Source organism: Coffea eugenioides, chromosome 3 (assembly GCF_003713205.1).
Source record: "Coffea eugenioides isolate CCC68of chromosome 3, Ceug_1.0, whole genome shotgun sequence".
NCBI classification, from domain to species: Eukaryota; Viridiplantae; Streptophyta; class Magnoliopsida; order Gentianales; family Rubiaceae; genus Coffea; species Coffea eugenioides.
The window spans coordinates 21531809-21544365 of record NC_040037.1 but is presented as its reverse complement, the minus strand read 5'-3'; positions in this window follow the sequence as shown (position 1 = coordinate 21544365).

Below are 12557 nucleotides of genomic sequence, written 5' to 3'. Positions count from 1 at the left end.
GGGTCAACCAGTGATCAAACTCGACAAAAGAGTTGGCTTGGGAGCCACCCGTATCCTTACTATGTAGTGTTATTTTTCTGCTTTTGCTTTGCTCTTACTGGTCAAATGTTAATGTTAAATGATCTATTTGAGCGTTGGGTGTTCAAGTGCAATAAACGTACATTTGATCTCTGAATCATGACATCATCGAAATGATCGAAATGCAACATTGTGAAATATATTTGATTTCTGATTTTACTGGTTACTCGCTGAGCTTCTAGCTCACCCCAAAAATATTTTATTCCCCTCCACAGGGCTCGTGGCGAAGGAAGGACTTGTAGTACTTATTCTTGTGATCGGATGAATTATCTCATGTGTACTTTGAATTTGGACTTCAAAGGACTTGTAGTACTTTGAAGTTGGAATTGTTATATTCTGTACAGTTTGGATTTAGAATCATTTTATGTATAGTTGGGAATTGTTTCCGCTTCGCTTATGATATGTAATTATTGGAGAATTTGATGTTATATTTGAGATTTATATTGTAATTCATTTGAGGATTGTAGTGAACGACTGAGTCCCGGCGAGAGCTGGGCAGGCGGCCCGCCGAACCCTGGGGTACGCCCTAGGGGGAGGTGGGGCTGTCACAGTTGGTATCAGAGCTTAGGCTTCAGATTCTTGTAGTGTATCCTAGGTTTGAAGTTTAGGATGCCGGACTGTGGGTTTGGTCTGAAATATTAGTGGTTCTTGCGGGATGTCTCGACTTGATTGGTACAAGATGGAATGTCGAAGACGACATTCTTTTAAGGAGGGTACATACTGTGACGCCCCGAAAAGTATAAGTGTGAGAACCCGAAATTTTCTAATTTTCTAAGGTTTATTTTATTTAATCGCCCGCCTTTTCTTCATTTTCTTTATTAGAAAAATTCTCCAGATAAAGTTTATGAGCAAAGATAGTTTGAAAATGATTTTTCTAGTATCGGTTAGTTTTTGAGAAATTAAGAGCGTATTTTTTGTAAATGCATTATATTTTTGACAACTTGTTGGAATTTTGTATTAAGTGATATTATTTTACAAGGTGTTAAGATATTTGTATTGGAGAGACAAAAAGATAAGTTTTGAACCAAAAGGTGACAAGTGTCACCTTGTGATTTAATCTTGGACTTTGACCATTTAACTTTACCTTTACCTTTACCAAATAAATACCAAAAATTAACCAAAATAAGCTTCATTTTGCAAGCTTCTTGGCCGAATGTTCTTGCTCAAGAAAGAAAGAAAAACTCTCAATTTCTTCCTTCTATTTCTTGCTCAATCTTCAAATCCAACCAATAAAACTCCAAATCATTCCATAAAATCTCTTTGCTAAGTGGTCTTGAGGTGTTTTGTGGAGTTGTTTGGAAAGCTAAGGTGGCTAGTTGCTCTCTTTCTTGTGTTGCTAAGGTGAGTTGAGAAGGACCCCTCTCCTCCCTCTAATGATGTGTAATTCATGATTGGTGGTTGTATAAGATGCAATATTATGGATTATTTCTTGGTTTTGGTTGAAGTGATGAAGTTTTATTATTTTTGGGGATTTTTCTGTTTTAATATAAGCATGATTGTGTGGCTATCTATGATGATTGGAAATGGTATATAATGATTCTAGAAGGTGGAAAAAGTGGACAATTGCAATCAATTTCTGTTTTGGAAGAAATTTCAGAAAATTAGGTTTTGTTAAGGAACATTCTGCCCGAATTTTTAGCTCCTAGTTAGAGGCCGAATGGGCCTTGGCTTAAAACATAAAAGTTGTAGGGAATGATATTTTAGAGGTGCCTACAAAATTTCAGGTCAATCGGAGTAGCGTAGAATGAGAAACGTCGAAATTACTATTGCTGTTCTGGTTTTACCCGAAATTGAGAATTGCTTCTGTAATGGGTTGTTTTGGTCAGGATTGCTTCCGAATTGGTTGTTGAGGTCTTCTGATGAAATGTATCCCTGTTTCTTATATTTCATCTGGTTTTGGAATTTCTGGATTTGGACTTGGAGAGCCTGAGTTATGATGTTTCCGCTAGAATGCGTTCTGTGAATCTGTTTTTGTGATTCTGGTATAGTATCTTGCATTTTTGACCTGGTTACACTCGAAACTGGGTTGAGTGACCTTCTGGAACATTGTAACCCTATCTCTTAGCTTCGAAACGGTGGGTATTGCACCGTCATCCGACAATCGTAGCGCCTTTGGTACCATTACCGTAAAATGATGTCCAAAACTGTTTTTCTAGTTTTGAGCTTAACTTTCATTTCCGGACTTTTCCCTAGCTTGACTTGTACTAGTACTGCTTGGAGCTTGCTGAATGACTATTGGATGAACTTGTTGTTGTGTGTGTACCTTTGGGACTGGCTGAGGAAATAATGAAGCCATGATGGCTGGAAAAGTTAGCAAATTCAGGGGAAGTGCTGTCCGAACTTTTAAAGGGCTTGATTGCTTTGCGTTTGTGATCTAAGACTTGGATTTGAGCAAGGCAATGTTATATGATGGATGATTTCTGAGCCATGGAGGTGAGTGACCTCAACCTATTTCTAAAGTTATTTATGAACCGTTTCCTGCATTATTTACTTTTGAACTGTTTCCAAAGTTACTTTTGAACTGTTTTCTTGCATTATTTACTTTTGAAGTTACTTTTGAACTGTTTCCAAAGTTACTTTTGAACTGTTTTCTTGCATATCATGCGTGCTTATATGAGAGTGTTCCTTGTTTGATATATTTCCTTGACTTATTGGCTTGTTATTATGGATTGATAATGTGTTAAGTGCTTTCAATGATTGTTAAAACGAGTTTTCTGGGTGAGTGATCAGGATTTCTGTGTAACTCAATACAAAGAAATGAGCTTACTATGAATGGGCACTTAGGCGAGGGTGTACTTTATCGCACTCGATCTAAACACCATTAGTTGCTATTAATACCTGTGAAATATGATTTTTATGATTTGTTATAGAGCATTCATGGCTTGTGAATATTTGAGAGCATTTATTGCTTGAACTAGAGCATTTATTGCTTGAACCAGAGCATTTATTGCTTGAGAGCATTTATTGCTTGAACTAGAGCATTTATTGCTTGAACCAGAGCATTTATTGCTTGAGAGCATTTATTGCTTCAACCAGAGCATTTATTGCTTGAAAAATATTTTAGAGCATTTATTACTCGTGACTTGGGCAAGAGAAGTGAGCTGTGTAGCTCAGGATCTTAAGGGTCAACCAGTGATCAAACTCGACAAAAGAGTTGGCTTGGGAGCCACCCGTATCCTTACTATGTAGTGTTATTTTTCTGCTTTTGCTTTGCTCTTACTGGTCAAATGTTAATGTTAAATGATCTATTTGAGCGTTGGGTGTTCAAGTGCAATAAACGTACATTTGATCTCTGAATCATGACATCATCGAAATGATCGAAATGCAACATTGTGAAATATATTTGATTTCTGATTTTACTGGTTACTCGCTGAGCTTCTAGCTCACCCCAAAAATATTTTATTCCCCTCCACAGGGCTCGTGGCGAAGGAAGGACTTGTAGTACTTATTCACGTGACTGGATGGCTTAGTTGGAATTGTTATATTCTGTACAGTTTGGATTTGGAATCATTTTATGTATAGTTGGGAATTGTTTCCGCTTCGCTTATGATATGTAATTATTGGAGAATTTGATGCAATATTTGAGATTTATATTGTAATTCATTTGAGGATTGTAGTGAACGACTGAGTCCCGGCGAGAGCAGAGCAGGCGGCCCGCCGAACCCTGGGGTACGCCCTAGGGGGAGGTGGGGCTGTCACAGTTGGTATCAGAGCTTAGGCTTCAGATTCTTGTAGTGTATCCTAGGCTTGAAGTTTAGGATGCCGGACTGTGGGTTTGGTCTGAAATATTAGTGGTTCTTGCGGGATGTCTCGACTTGATTGGTACAAGATGGAATGTCGAGGACGACATTCTGTTAAGGAGGGGAGTTTGTGACGCCCCGAAAAGTATAAGTGTGAGAAACCGAAATTTTCTAATTTTCTAAGGTTTATTTTATTTAATCGCCCGCCTTTACTCTTGGGACTGGCCAGCTCGAGATGTGAATTATCTTATTTCGAATTCTCGTGCCCGAGTACTCTAGAGTTGAGGTGATGCTAAGTACTTGAGACTTGCATTTTGGGCACATGAATAGACTTCATTTGGCTAGAATGAGTACAAGAGGTCAACGGACGTCTAGTTGGATAGAAAGTGACGTGAGAGACCGGACGGGGTTACTTTAACTGAGACTGGGATGGCATCACCTTTTCTTTTGATTCACCGTTATATTGTTACTACATGACGTTAGTTTGTGTATTTGTGTATATGATTATCTGTCTAATTTGATATGTATGTGTGTATTTGACTGTCTGTCTTCTTGATATGTGGTGTGTTATGTGTGTATATGTCTATCTGTGCTTTTGGTGCACTAGAATTTAGTTACTTTAGTTAACTTACTGCGTTTAATCACTAAATTTCCTTTTGGGAAAAAGAAAAGAAAAGAGAGGAAAAAAAATAATAAATAAATAAATAAAAATATAATATGGAGGGGAGACGTAGTCGCGGACATGGTCGTGGCCGTGGAACTAAGCGAGGCAAAGAGCCAAGAGAAGAATGGGAAACAACAGTTGAACAAAGACAAGGACCGAGAGTGCCACTTGTACTTAGGAATTTATTATGACCCATTGTTTTGCCCGACAGACTATCATCTGAGTTCCAGCGACTCCGTGAGATGGCATATTGGGTTGATATGTATAAGGAAATCGCGGTTCTTCGAGACGAAATAGAGGTTCAAAGGAAACTAGCCGAGTTCTGGGAAGGGCGATGGAAGCACGAGGATTCGGTGAAAATTGAGCTCTTACACAAGAACATGGAGATAAAAAGGAAATACGAAGGGATTTTCGAGGAGGCTTTAGCAATGGCACAAAGCACTACTTCTATGGGGGTTCCGGAGAAAGCTCAAAGGACAGAAATTACAAGGCCGTAGGTGAAGATCTTCCATGCAAAGCAAAGGGGTATATCTCTTGAAAGTCAAAGGCTAGAACGGGGTGAACGAGGTAGGCCATTCGTTCAGATGGGTCGTGGAAAGGGTGGTATGAAAATTGTGGAGACGCTTAGGGAAAAACTTTAGGAGGAAACCCGAGTGGAGAAGGATCACTAAGAGGTATCTCACAAGGAGATCAAAACTCAATCCCATTCCCATTTTGTAGCTATTGTAGAAAAGACAACCATATTGAGGTGGGTTGTTGGAAAAAGGGGAAAAGATGTCTGCGCTGTGGGAGCGCCAAGCATCGGATTGCTAATTACCCGGTTCAATTGCGTGAAAAAAAGGAACCCAGCAACCAACCGAGACCAACCTTGGACTGTCAAATGGAGAAGGGACTGGAATGAAGATCCTCGTTTCTTCCGAGACGTAGAAGGTACATGCCATTGGTTACTTTAGATTTTGATAGGAAAATTTCGAGGACGAAATTTCTTTAAGGGGGAGAGAGTGTGAGAACCCTAAAACGTTTCACATTTGTTTTAGCATTTTGGTTATTCTCACTGTCCTTTTTAAATTGAAAAGAAAACCATTCTCTATCCATTTCTAAGGAGAGCTTCATTGCATATATATGAACGTGTAGTTGTGTGAGATTATATGTATCTATATATCTATATATATCTTTGATTGGAAGAACGGAAGAGCGTCACGTTCCAGCTTGGAAAATTTTTTTTTGTGAAAATAGAAAAGGACCAAATCCGGCCGCAAATCCGGCCAGTTCTTGGCCGGATTGCCGGCCGGATTGTTGAAGGGTTTTGAAAAAATTTGAGTTCGCCTCTGCCCTATATCCGGCCAGGAAACCGGCCAGAAACTGGCCGGATTGTGACGTGGCAGCTCCGGCAGCCACTTTTGACCAGTTGTTTTCCTTCATATATATCTTGTTTTGGCTGCAAAATATCTTCATTTTTGCTTCCCCCTTGCCCGGCTCTTTGGAGAGAAAAACAAGAGAAAGCTCTTCACTTTCTAGTTTCAATTTTCACACAAATCTTGAGTTTTAGCCGGTGGATTTTCAAACTACTCCTTACAAGCACTAGCTAAGCAGGGTTAGAGGTCTTGGTGGAGTTGTTTTTGGAGGGGAAGCCTTAAGTTTCTACCTTTCTTGAGCTCATAAGGTGAGTTGTTAAGAAATTCTCTTTTGGTTCTAATCTTGGTTAATTAGTGGTTTGTAAAGGTTGGAGATGCTATATTGTGGATGATTTCATGGTTATAAGTCAAGTTGGTTCAATTTCTGATTTATTGGACATTTTTCTGATTTTATATTATAATCATGGATTGGTCTTGGATTCATAGCTCTAAATGTGTTAAATGGAGATTTTATAAGTTAATTGCGGTTGTTTGCGGAAAATTTCCGCTTGTGGGGATAAATTCCGGTTTTTAGGGTTTAATTTGGGGGTTTTCTAATGGTGGACTTTTGAGCTTCTAATTGGCTTTAATTGAAGGATAGTGTGGCCTAATTGGACGCGTTTTATTGTTTATAAACCGAATGTGTGATTGTGTTTGATTCTTGAAAGATTGGGTATTCGACTGTAGGAAGAAAATGAAGTTTTTAGGGGGAAATGCCGTCCGGTTATTTTCTTGTAATGTGAGTGAGTTAAAGTGGTGTTGGAAATGTGTTTTGTGTCAAGTTGGGCGTATTTCATGGAAAACTACTTTGGTGCTCTTGAAGGGTGTTCGAGAAGCTATTTTTCATTTGAACTCATATATTTTCGTTTAGTGAATATCATGACTGTTTTACTCTTTTAAAACATGATACCTCTTCAATTTGAAATTCCAAATGTTTACTTACTCCTTCCCAAATAAAGAGGTATGAATTAGGATTTTGTTGGCCACAAGTGAACTACTTTCGGGTGAGGTTTTAAGTGTGAAATTAAGGTATTTTTGACCTCCTTTTCACATGATTTTTGTCAAGACATTTAGTCTGTATTATCTAATTGAATATGAGTTGATTTCGAACCACATAAATTATCCCGAAAACAATATTTCTTAACCTATCAAGTTGGATTCCGACTTGTCTTTGGTTTAAGTGTTTTCTGTAGACACCAAATTTTCAGGGTATTTTTGTTTACTATTATTTTTATTTTTTTATTAGTTTATTTACTTTTAGTCTTTTACTTTTATTTTTAAGTCATTTTATCATAGAATTTATTGAAAAAAAAGAAGAAAAATCATTTACAAAAAATATGCTTTATTTTCTTTTAGTTTACTGATATTTACTCAAAAGAAAAAAAAGAAAAAAAAAAGAGAAAGGAAAAGAAGAAGAACGCGGAAATAGCAGCATGCAAGAAACAAAAATGCTATTTTTTCTAGTGGGCTTTCCGGTCATTTTTGCCCGATATTTTGCTCCATTAGATTGGCATAGTACAAGGCCATCTGACCCTTCATCCGGCAACTCAAAATGTTGGGAAGCAAAAGCCATCTAAGGGCTCCCGGATGATCACAGAAAATGCAGAAAAAAGAACACCGTAGATGCTAGGTTTGATGGTCTATATAAGTTATGGAATGAGGAGAGGCTTGGGACGGCTAGTTGAGTGAGGAAATTAGAAAAGAGGGACGGCCAGGCAGTTACGGGGTTAAGCAGGGTGACGGCTGAGAATTTGAGAGAATAAAGAAAAACAGCGGAGGGCTGGACAAAAGAGGGAGACCGAGAAGTGAGTGGCGGCTAGGGGTGAGATAGGAGAGCTGCCGGAAAAGGCTAGAGAGGAAAAAGAAAGGGTCTGGTGACGACGGGGTGAGAAGAAAACCGAGGAAGAAGAAAAGAACTAGAGGCGGCCGAGGAAAAGGTTGAGAGGGAAGCTCGGCTGAAGGGAAAATCAAGGGGCGGCTGAGTTGAAGAGAGCGAGGGAGAACTGAGAGGGAGAGAGAGCTTGAAGCCGGAGACAGAGATAAGGCCGAGAGAGGACGCTGTCATACTCTTCATCGAAGCTGTCATCAGCCGCATACCTTCATCGGGGGGAAAAGGCAAGAGAAGGAGGCTTCGTGAGGAGGTTTTGGTCTGGGCAACGATACCCTTTCTGTTCTAATCACTTCAGATCGTCGATTGCCTTTCGTAAGGCCGAAGGTAATGTTTTTTTTACTTTGTTCATAAGCCCACTAGAATTGCGATGCTTGTTCCTGTTTGGCTTCCTCCTTTGTACGTCTGCTTTTGTGAAGTCTTGAATCTGTTGAAGAAGGCGTGAGCCATGAATCTTGTGTTTTGCTATGTTTTCTTGCTTCTGTTGTTGAGGTTTTGTGGTAGAATTAGACTTTAGTCAGGTGTTAAAATTTTGCCAAAACTTGGATGAATCTGGAAAGTTGCAAGCTGATCTTGATTTACAGATTTCCTTTTTTTTCTGCGTGATCAACCTGGTACCTTGCTGTTATGTTCAAGGTTGCTTAATCTTGAATTATTAGGGTTCGGATCCTTGTAGTGTTTAAATGTTCGTCACCTGGCTGTTTTGGAAAAGGTTGGGGGGTAGTTTGATGTTTGAGTTGGTATGAAAAATAAGGTTTTGCTGTTGGTAGTGGTCATAACTGGAAGTTGCAGTTTTCTTGTCCCTGTTTTGCGCAATCCTCTTGAATCTTTACGTGTTAATTTTTGTGCGGAAAGAAATCCTTGTGATTTTCACACTTCAGTTGAAGTTGTTTGGTTGGGTGATCTCATCCGATGAAGGACAACAGATTTGAAGCCTAGTAAATTGCAGAAAAAATCTTGCCGAAGCTGGCATGCTTGAGATGATCAAATTGCTGTGACTTTATTGCTTATGATCTTCTTGTGATGACCTAATTCTGTTTCTCATACCTTAAGGTTATCTTTTGTTGCATAAACTGGTCATTCCCATGTTTGCTAGAACCATCTCTTGCCCAAATGCTGTCTAGTTTGCAGCTTTATGAAGTCCGTAGCTCATGAAGCAAACTGTTGCACATCAACCCATTCGATCCACGCGCAATTTGCTCTTGTTAAAACTTTCATTTGGATTGTGAAGGTGTCCTAATATCAGTGTCCCGTTTCCCCTGTTCCATCATGTAGTGTCCAGACCCCTAAGTGAATGAGAAAGCTTCATTTCATCTTCACATTTTTGCTGTCTTCCCCTTTTCCCTCAACAGCCTACAAAAGCTGGTGTTAGTCATCTTGTTTGCTAGCTAAATCTGGCGTCTAAATAATCAATGATGAGGTTGCATGTTTTGATCCCAAGCTACCACGGTTTTGATGTCAATGTCTCGTGGATTGAAGCTGCAAAGTTTGGCAGCAAGGGAAACATGGTAGAAGCAAAGTGCAGCAGTTTTCATTTTCGGTTGTTGAAGCTCTAATAGAATTTAATTGCCGAAGCTTCTTGTCTTCTTTTGTTGCATGAACTTGCATGAAAACTTTCGACAACTGCATTCTGGCCCCTTAAGTCTCCCCTTGTTCCACTATGACCCAACCAATTGAATAATTTCCTCAATTTGGTCCTTGGCAGCTTTAATCTTACAACTTTTCATTGCTTGTTTACTTCAATTAACTACCATGCTTTGTTTAAATTGCACTTAATTCATGATTTTAAGGGCTTTATGATCAAGTGAGTTTGTGTTTGCATATTTTCTTTAATTTTCTCAAATTAAATTGGTGCCTTGACCTTTTCTTTGTTTTTGGAGGGTAAATAAGTAATTTCACTCCATTAGAGCCCCGACTCATGAGAGGTACACCTTACCCTTTATTTTTGACTTTATTTGGCCTATGGGCGTATATGTGCCTTATGTGTGCAATTGCATGACTTTAAGTGTTTCATTTCATTTTCACTTTATTTATCTCTTTAGTTCTTTAATTTCGCTTTAATTTTAGTTCAATTTTCGATCATTTGGGAAGGCACTTGAATGCCACAATTGTAATAGTTAGATTTATTTTAACTATTTATTTCATTCCATTTCCCCTTTTAGATTGTAGTAGGCCTTCCCTTCTAAAAATGTAATAGTTAGGGCCTTAATTGCTTTGTGTGATTTGCATGCGTATGTGCTATGTGTTAATTGCTTTTTTAGGGTTTGGCATCTAGATATGCATGCTTATGTGTTATGTGTTATATGAATTACGTGCTCACATGTCTACTTGCTTTAATTATGCACATTACTTATATATGTGTATGATGGATGCAAATGCATGTAACCGTGGCTAGTCCAATGCTAGTCATGGTTGTCCCCTCGAGCTCTTACAAGTCCAATGCTTGTGAGAGAGCGTAGATGTGGGCTAGTCCAACGCTAGACCCAATAGGGCCCCTTCTCGCTAGTACATACTCGCATGCCTTCACTACATCTTCATTCATTCTTTCCTTTTAGTTTTACATTTTTTGCATGACCCTTCACTCCCTTTCCCTTACACATTTAGGATTACATTTTCATTTAGATTAGCTCATTTGCTTGTATAGGTTAGGGAGTAACCCCTTGGATATGGGATATGGACGAGTTTGGCTTTCTAGCCTTAGCACGCTCGTATTCCCTCTATTAAAGGGAAAATTGAGTCACGGACATTAGTCCCCCGTACCCGTCTCGCTTGCATTCCTCTAGGGTTCATGCATTTCATTTATCCACTATCACATGCACTTTTACTTCATATTCTATCCCTTTTTCCACATTTTCACTTCACACAACTTTTATTGTGTACATTTTCACTCTGCCACTTACATTTTATATACTATCACGCGCACACACGTACTTCATACTATCACTCTACTCACCTTACTTTGCACATCCATTTGCACACTTCCACTTACACACTATTGTTTTCTATTACTTTTTCACTTCACGCAAACTCATATTTTCACATTGCATACATTCATTCCACTCATTTTTCGTCCATAGCATTATTCGTGACCTCTCCAAAGAGTCATTATTGGGCATCACTACTAATGTGATTGGCACCATTCAAACTTTGAAGAGAAATTTTGCCCCCCGATGCCCCCTAGGTCTAGGTTTTGCATTCATATAATACATCCAAATGTGATAAATTCTTTGGTTAAAACAAGAAAATCTTTGACTAAATCGCGCAACTAGCCTTGGCTAGGTTGAGAGGGTGCCTTGGACCTCGTCCTTGCCTTCCCTCTCATCAAATGTGACTCCCGAACACTTTCTCTGATTTTTGTAGACTTAGGAGTCGTTTGAAAGGGTTTTTCTATAATTTTACTCAAAAAATTTATTTTTTAGGTGACTTGGTACACCTTAGCTCAATACCAAGTGGCGACTCCAATTTTTATTCTAAACCCTTTTAAACTATTATTTTGGGTCGAATCGTCGCATTTTCAAGTCCCATTTAGAACCCTGTTTTTCTTCATTTCCTTTGTAAATTAAAATTCATTTTTCAAATCAAAAATTCACTTTTTAAACCATTTATTTTTCTTGTAAAAAAATGGGGCCCGACATTTTCCGTTGGAAATTTTATACCGCTTTTGAGTTTGGTTTTGCATTTGGTTTATGAAACCCTAGTTATTTCCGTCCACAGGTCCAAATACCCTCGTTTCACTTTAAAGACATTTTTATACGTTCTACTCATAATTTGTCGGGTTTTTTCGATTTCACCTAATTGTTTGTGCTAGATGAACTGTAATATTCTTTCTCGTTTAATCTTAGGTTTTCTCGGTGACTAAAGGTAAGACCCGGAAGGATATTTTGGGCGTTATTTTGCGTAAATAGGTGAGTGTTCCTTGTTTGTTATTTTTTCCTTGACTTCATGGCTTGTATTATTGTTTGACAATGTGTTAAGTGCTTTCAAGGATTTCCAAAATGAGTTTTCTAGGCGAGTGTGTACTTTATCGCGCTCGGCCTAAATGAAATGTGAAATTTTTAATGATTTAATGATTGAAACGTTACATGTGCATGGATGTAAGCCGTTGGGTGAACTGGGCCCTGCCCTTCGTTACCGATCGACTCGAGCCAGAAGCGGACTCGGTCGGGCAATATGGTGACCCTGGGTGAATATTTGGTATACTCGAGTATTACCTTGTTGTCGGGTGGAGCCTGGCCAACGTCCAGGAGGGAGTGAATGAAATGAACGGACGAACGATGGTTTTACTTATCGAAATGCATTTTCAAATGATTGGAGGAATAAGGGAATGAAAGGAGAATGAATGAACGAATGAATGAATGGCTTCCTGTGAGCACGTAACCTTTTAATGAATGTTATTATTGCTTTATATTGTCATGTTTCTTGAAGTACTTGCTATCTATGGTTAATGTATTGAACTCATTGATTGTTTATGTGTTCAGAACCTCACTGAGCTTTGACCTCATCCCTTTAGTTTTATTTTTCTTAACCGGGGAAGGCGAACAAGGACGAGAACTCAGTATAGACTAGCCTGGACTAGTTTCAGTTTTTTTTTTGTAATGGTTCTCGCCCTAGTGCTTGGCACGGGTTAGATGTATGAAGGATTGAGAACCTTTGTATATTCGGTGTTTGTACTCCCTTTTGAGATAGAAATGTATATAAGTTTCATTTTAAGTTTTGGAGTGTTGCTATATTTATTCCTGTGGTTTTATTCCGGTTTAAATTGAGGACTGAAGTGAACAACTGAGTCCCGACGA